Source organism: Phasianus colchicus, chromosome 15, assembly GCF_987193195.1.
Source record: "Phasianus colchicus chromosome 15, bPhaCol1.hap1.1, whole genome shotgun sequence".
NCBI classification, from domain to species: domain Eukaryota; kingdom Metazoa; phylum Chordata; class Aves; order Galliformes; family Phasianidae; genus Phasianus; species Phasianus colchicus.
In genome coordinates this window covers 15579173-15586343 of record NC_143450.1, presented here as the reverse complement: position 1 = coordinate 15586343, position 7171 = coordinate 15579173, and positions in this window count along the sequence as shown.

The window sequence follows — 7171 nt, the reverse complement described above, 5'->3', positions numbered from 1 at the left end:
CTTCTAGTATGGCTGACTGATGAGAGACAATTAACAAAACATCCCATTAACTGAAACAGTGACAGAATAGCCTACGCATTGATTCTGTGTAGAGCTGTTTAAAATACTGGAATTCTTTCATTTTTTGCATGAAGCTATGGCTTTTTTCCCCACAGTATTACAGTGTGTAAGTTGTCAACTGAGCAGATACTCTTACAGTGTATGTCTAGACAGACACTGAAATATGTCAAGCTTTTCCTTTAGTTTGAAATGTTTTGGGTTTTTTTGTATATTGTTTTAGTTATCCAAAGTACTGCTAGTGATGGTCTTAAAGAAAACAGCAAAACAGTTTCTAAACATTTTGCTTCAGAAGACAAATGTGACTTTTTTTTTTGTGGTTGTGAAGTTGCTGTTTAGGAAGGAAACCCATTCTGAATTCAAATCAATAGACCAAACCATCAGATTACAACGTAAACTTGCTTTATTGTGCTGCTCCATAAGCCTGCTTCTGTGTTTGTTGCAAGCATAACCTTTATGCTTTTGTTTACATTGTAGGAAACACAGTTCTAGTGATGAGGTTTTTCATTTAACTCTAAACATCTTTTTATTTTGTTAATTTTAAAATTACTAGGTTTTGCTATGTTATGTTTTTAAAGATTTTTTTTTGCATTCTGCTGCTCGTATTTCAATAAACATACAAAAAAAAGAACAGATTTTTTTTCTGATTTCCTTCATCTCTACCTCATTATGTGTTGAAATACTTATTTACAGGTATTGATTTATGTTGAGTTCTTGTAACTCTCTAGCAGAGTTTTTTCCTACAGATGTGCAGCTAATGGTTACATCTCTGTGAGTAGCTAGCTGAAATAACCCATGAAATTGTTCTTCGCTCTGTTTTGGTGTGGAGGATTATGGGGAGGAGGGGGTTAATATTTTTTTTATTTTAAAAACAGAAAAGCTTTGGGCAAATCCCAGCTCATGTAGCCACCTCAGTTTGCATTGTGTGTTAAATGAGTCAGAGGCTGCTTCTGTTCACTACATACAGAGACAAATGCAAATAGCTAGCTGACTTTTAAAGCAGTAAGATGTTGGGTGTCATATGCTGTACCAAGAGAAACGTGCCTGCCTTGCCTAGAGTGCTCTGCCCTGGTGAGCCAACGGCCGTGCCTTCCCTGACATCTTCCCAAGAAATTCTGCTTACCTAGAAGAACTGTTGCAAAGAAACGACTTTTGTTGTAGGTATTCGAGGTGCATTAGTGCTGTCTGCTGATCCATCTGGCGGGACGTTGGTCATAAAGAACATCTCTGAAGTTTTATACGGAAGCCAAGTAACGTGGAATCAATGAATTTTGTTTAGGGAGCTCACCGTTTTAATTACATACTTACTGTCTTGAGGGAGATCACGCGGCAAGTGTGGGACAACCGGGGGATCAGGCCTAGCCAGCATGGGTTCATGAAGGGTAGGTCCTGCTTGACCAACCTGATCTCCTTCTGTGATCTAGTGACCCGCCTGGTGGATGAGGGAAAGGCTGTTGATGTAGTCTACCTAGACTTCAGCAAGGCCTTTGACACTGTCTCCCACAGTATTCTCCTGCAGAAGCTGGCAGTCCGTGGCTTGGACAGGTACACTCTTGGCTGGGTAAGGAACTGGCTGGAGCGCCGGGCCCAGAGAGTGGTGGTCAATGGAGCTAAATGCAGCTGGCGACCGGTCACGAGTGGTGTTCCCCAGGGGTCGGTGCTGGGGCCTGTCCTTTTCAATATCTTTATTGATGACCTGGATGAGGGCATTGAGTGCACCCTCAGTAAGTTTGCAGATGATACCAAGCTGGCTGGAAGTGTGGATCTGCCTGGGGGTAGCGAGGCCCTACAGAGGGATCTGGACAGGCTGGATAGCTGGGCTGAAGCCAATGGGATGAGATTCAACAAAGCCAAAAGCCGGGTCCTGCACTTTGGCCACAAGAACCCCAGGCAACGCTACAGGCTTGGGGCGGAGTGGCTAGAAGACTGTGTAGAGGAAATGGACCTGGGGGTGTTGGTTGACGCTTGGCTAAACGTGAGCCAGAAGTGTGCCTGGGTGGCTAAGAAGGCCAATGGCATCCTGGCTTGTATCAGAAGTAGTGTGACCAGCAGGAGTAGGGAAGTAATTGTTCCCCTGTACTCAGCTCTGGTGAGGCCGCACCTTGAGTTCTGTGTCCAGTTCTGGGCCCCTCACTGCAAGAAAGACATTGAGGCCCTGGAGCGTGTTCAAAGAAGGGCAACAAAGCTGGTGAGGGGTCTGGAGCACAGGCCTTATGAGGAGCGGCTGAAGGAGCTGGGATTGTTCAGTCTGGAGAAGAGGAGGCTCAGGGGAGACCTCATTGCTCTCTATAACTACCTGAAGGGAGGCTGTAGCGAGCTGGGGGTCGGCCTCTTCTCTCGAGTAACTGGTGACAGGACTAGAGGGAATGGTTTCAAGCTGTGCCAGGGAAGATTCCGGCTGGATATTAGGAAATACTACTTCTCTGAAAGGGTGGTCAGGCACTGGAATGGGCTGCCCAGGGAGGTGGTGGAGTCCCTTTCCCCGGAGGTGTTCAAGGAACGTTTGGATGTTGTGCTGAGGGATATGGTTTAGTGAGAACCATTGGTGATAGGTGGATGGTTGGACTGGATGATCTTATAGGTCTTTTCCAATCTTAGTGATTCTGTGATCACTGAATTTTGCCTTTCACACTAGTGATGTGAGCTGTGGAGGGGAAAGGTGTGTGTGTGTGTTTGTGACAGATGATTGTGTGATGGAGTGAGGTGAGTTAGAGCAGAATCAGTGCTAGTTTATTCCACCTGCTGTTGTTAGAAAGCTCTGCTGTCTGTATCTGCTGTGTTTTCCAGATACTGTAGTATAGGAAAAAAAAAAAAAAAAAAAAAAAAAAAAACTTGGACCACATAATGATGACACTGGCTCCAATCCTGAATTCTTAAACACTGTTAATCTTCTGACTTGCAATGCAGAGCCAGCTATCTTCTGTGCACACTAAGGCATTTGTAACAAGTCCCAAAGTACCTGTAAATTGTCAGCCACTCAGTTACATGTACATGCTTTTAGGTACTGCATCATCTTACTGCTCGATTACTATTGGCAGGAGAAGGTGTTTGTGCTGATGGGTGCTCTGCAAGTCAGCCAGCAATAGCACATTTTGGGTTGATAACATTCAACACAAATAATCAACAGAAATCTGAAATTTGGAAAGCGATTGCTCCCCAAAGGGTGTGAGGCCATCACATAAACTACTGAAATCCACTTGGAGCACTGATGTCTTGCTTCTGCTTCCAGGTACTTAAATCAGCCATCCTTTTTTGTGGCTTTCCAGTTCCTGCACGTCATGACCGGTGCCCTTTAGGCTTTTGAAAACAGTGTTTTCCCTTTTCCTCCTTTTATGTTGTCCTCTTGCCAGATGAAGACAACAGCATACCTGTCCACACAGCACAGGATGCTTCTCTGCAGAAAACCCATGTAGTGGAATTGCCGATGCGCTGGGGACAATGGCATATCATGCCTTGAGTATGGGCTAGTTAGTTTCTGCAGGTAGACTGCAATATAGGACAGAAAAAAACAGGCTGCACATTTCTGTATTTAGCCGTATTTTCCTTTTAAACCATCCAGAGAGACCTCCAGAGTGCAGTGCAGAGGAGCTGCTCTCATGGTGCCTGGTAAGAAGGCAGCCTCCAGCTGATCGAGTTCTAGTAGTGCTTTTGTATTAAAAGAGGGAGCAGGCCTTAATAAAAGAAAACTTGGCCTGAGCAGCAACATAAAATACCCGTGTGAGAGACGCTTCAGCATTTTACAACTTCCAGGCAGTTTGCATCAAATTCTTCTTTGAATATATTCTCGTTAACTGCCTTATAGGGCCACATGTTCAAACGTGCTGTAAAAATACTTCTGTAAACAACATATTTTATTTTTTTTTTTTAGCTCTGAGTGCAAGCGCAAGGGAAGGTCTGGATTGCAATCCTATTAGTTCTGCTGTTCTCTGCTTCTCAAGGTATGTTTGAGGCTGCAGACTTGTTGGCTGGTAAATGCTGTTGGAGGACAACAGGGATCCAGGTGAAAGCAGAATATTCCTTCCAAAAATCAGGAGGCAAGAAATCCAGAGTCCACATAGTATGGCAGGCAGCATGCTTTTTTTTGCTGTTTTTCATCTCTTCACTGCTATCTCAAACTTGTTCTCTATTGACAGATGGCCAGAAGCCAGCAGCACAACTGCCCCATGTCCTGATTTGTGGTGAGATGCTTATACCTGATGCAGTGTGTGGCTGGGCAGCTGAGCAGCTCTGCGTGGATGTCTCTGGAAGGAGCTCTAAGCCACTAGAAGTATTCCACGTAACTCAAGAAATGACGATGGTTCCATTAAAAAACAAAACCATGTGAGAAGCACAGTATTCTTATTTATTCAGGATATTTTGATGTGCTAGCTGCAGTGTTACATAGATTTGTATGATGGAAAGACTGCTAATGGGACAGAGCAGGGGTCTGTAGGGCTGGTTTATCACTGGTCTGTCAGTCTGTATTTAATTCTTGGACTCCTTGTGTTGCTTGGCTGCTGTCAGAATGATTTTCAGAGGTGCTGTGCTGGAGGCAGCGAAGCAGAAGGCAGCAGTCAGGGTGCCCATGGACTACCAGGTGTCCATCTGCCTCCTGCTTGAGGTGGGTTTGGCAGGACAAAGCCACTGCTAAAGGAATGCTCTGAGCAGCTCTAGGGCAGGGGGCTGCTTGTGCAGTGATGGTGTCATAAAAATTCTGTGGGTTCCTTATGTGTACTGGCAACATAGGAGGTCTCATACAGCAGCTGGCTTGGATTGCAGTGGTCCTTGCAGGCAGCCATTCTTTGTTTTGTCCCTCTGTAGCCCTTTTCTAAGAGGAGGCAGGTTACACTCCAGTGTTGGCAGTGATATTGAGCAGCAGGTTGGTATCTTTAGAGATGGCGAGGATGAATGGTGTCTCCTCCTCTTTTTTCCCCCCATAAAACATTTTGGGGGAAAAAAAAAACAACAACAAAACAACAAACCTGACAGCTCTGTTATTCTAAGAACAGGAGTTTTCTTCTTTACAGACTTTTTCCATTCTCTTTTTGAAGTTTTACCTCTCCTATTGTAAACAATGTGGTTGTTTCAAGGTCTAAATAAGAAATGCTGTGTAATACAGTCATTCCTGTGAAATCTCATTTTCTGAAGCCTCTTAGCCCCGGAGATGGCTCTCAGCAAACGTACCAGCCTCTCAGAAGCCTCGAGCAGTGGGAGTGAGTTAGACTTCACCTGGAATGGAGAAGTTTTAGGGATAATGCAAGACAAAATAGACCCTTTTCTGTAAGAGACGCACAGAGAATCGTGTCCTGAGACTGGAGAGATTTCAGGTCTCTGAACAGTTGCTCCCTAAAAAGAAATCTGTGGAAAGAGTTCTGAAGTGTTCTGTAAGAGATTGGTATTGCAGCCCTGGAAGGTCAGGAGGGAACAGATTTTGTCCATGGTTGTGCCACAGTGCTGGGCTCAGCCCCATGTGTTGGGATGGGGTGTTGCTGGGAGGCTAAAAAAGGAGAGGGAAGGAAAAAACTTGGAAAAATACAAGTGCAACCTTCTGCTTAAGAGGCTTTCTGTATGGATTAACAGATGTAAAGCAAACTTATCTGCTTATATCTGAAGTATGTGGTATAAGCTCAGGATTTTGAGTTGAGGAGAGGAAGAGAGCGAACTCCTACAGCCAAATGCCCAATCCAAGATATCTTCTTTTCAGTCTGATCTCTGCTCATGTTTTAAATGTTCCAAGTACCTTATGGAAAAGGCTGGGAAATCAAGATTGTGCTCTACCCAACTCTTTGTTGGAATCCCTCTTTATAAGCTTGGAAGGCAAGGAAAAGAAATGCCTTCGTAGATAGGGGTGTAACTGCAAAGCAACTATTAAATTCTCACTGTTCTTGGCATTCGCTCATGGCTTCGTGCCAGTCCCCAGCCTCCATCCTTTTCTCCTCCTAATGAAAAGCTTCATCTTTCCTAATGAAAGCTGAATTGAGGAGCCCTGTGGTGGTGATTCCTGTCTTCAAGTGATGTCCTGGGATGAGAGCTCTTCATTTCTCTTGAAGACGCTACCAGACGCAAACTTATTAGTGCAAGTACCGTTACAAATTGGTGGGACTCTTGTGGTTTGACACCAATTAGGAGAGTGTGGTCATGCAACACAGCCCTGCGTTTTGCTTTGCCATACAGCACCAACCTGAGGCATCCTTAATAGAAGTGAGGTACTTAGCTTTTGTGTTTATTTTTCGCCTGCTGCCTTGTTGCATTGTTTACTTTTATGACAGCCTTGTGAGTCCTGTCAGTGAGTCCTTCCCAGCTGTCAGCAGTGATGGAAGTGCAGAATGTGCTCAACTCCTGGTTTTTGCATAGGGGAAAGGGAAAAGCAGGAGGATGAATATCCATAGAAATGCCCACCCCAGTCCATTCGCACCTAAGAAAAGCAAGAAAAAGGATGGGTCCTTCTGGGCTAACAACATTGGTGTCTAGGCAGAACAACAGGGTAATTAGTAACAATCAGAACCACAGAAAGGTTGTGTTGGGAGGGACCTCACAGCCCACAGCCCCACCCCACATGTGCTGCCTGCCCCCAGCTCAGGCTGCCCATCCATGGCTGTGGGTACCTCCAGGGATGGTGCAGCACAGTCTGGCAGCAGTGCCAGTGCCTCAGTGCCCTCTGAGTGAAGTATTTCCTTGCAGTATCAAACCCTCTGTTACTTTAAAGCCATTCCCCATGCCCTATCGCTATCAGACCCTGTAAAAAGTCAGTCTCCTCCTGTTTATAAGCTCCTTTTAAGCAGAGATGTTTTCTCTGCATCTATTCCATGCGTAGCTTAGAATAGCATTGATGGAGCTTTCTTCTGCAGTAGATGTCACTCTTTTGGGAGCACTGCTCCAAGTATCAGGCTGTGGAGGAAAATATGGTTATTCCAGGGTTATTCTAGAGCATTTTAATAAAGGAAAATGTACAGTATGGTGCAATGCAACATGTGTTCTATCAGGTTCTGAGGGTTTTGCCAGCAGGAATTTTTAGACCAAGCTCGTTATGGCTGATAGATGAAAACAAGCTGTCATTGCTTAAAAATAAATGAGAAATGGCTGATTTGATACAAACTCAATTTATTCAAAATGGGCTGAGATAAACACACTTGAC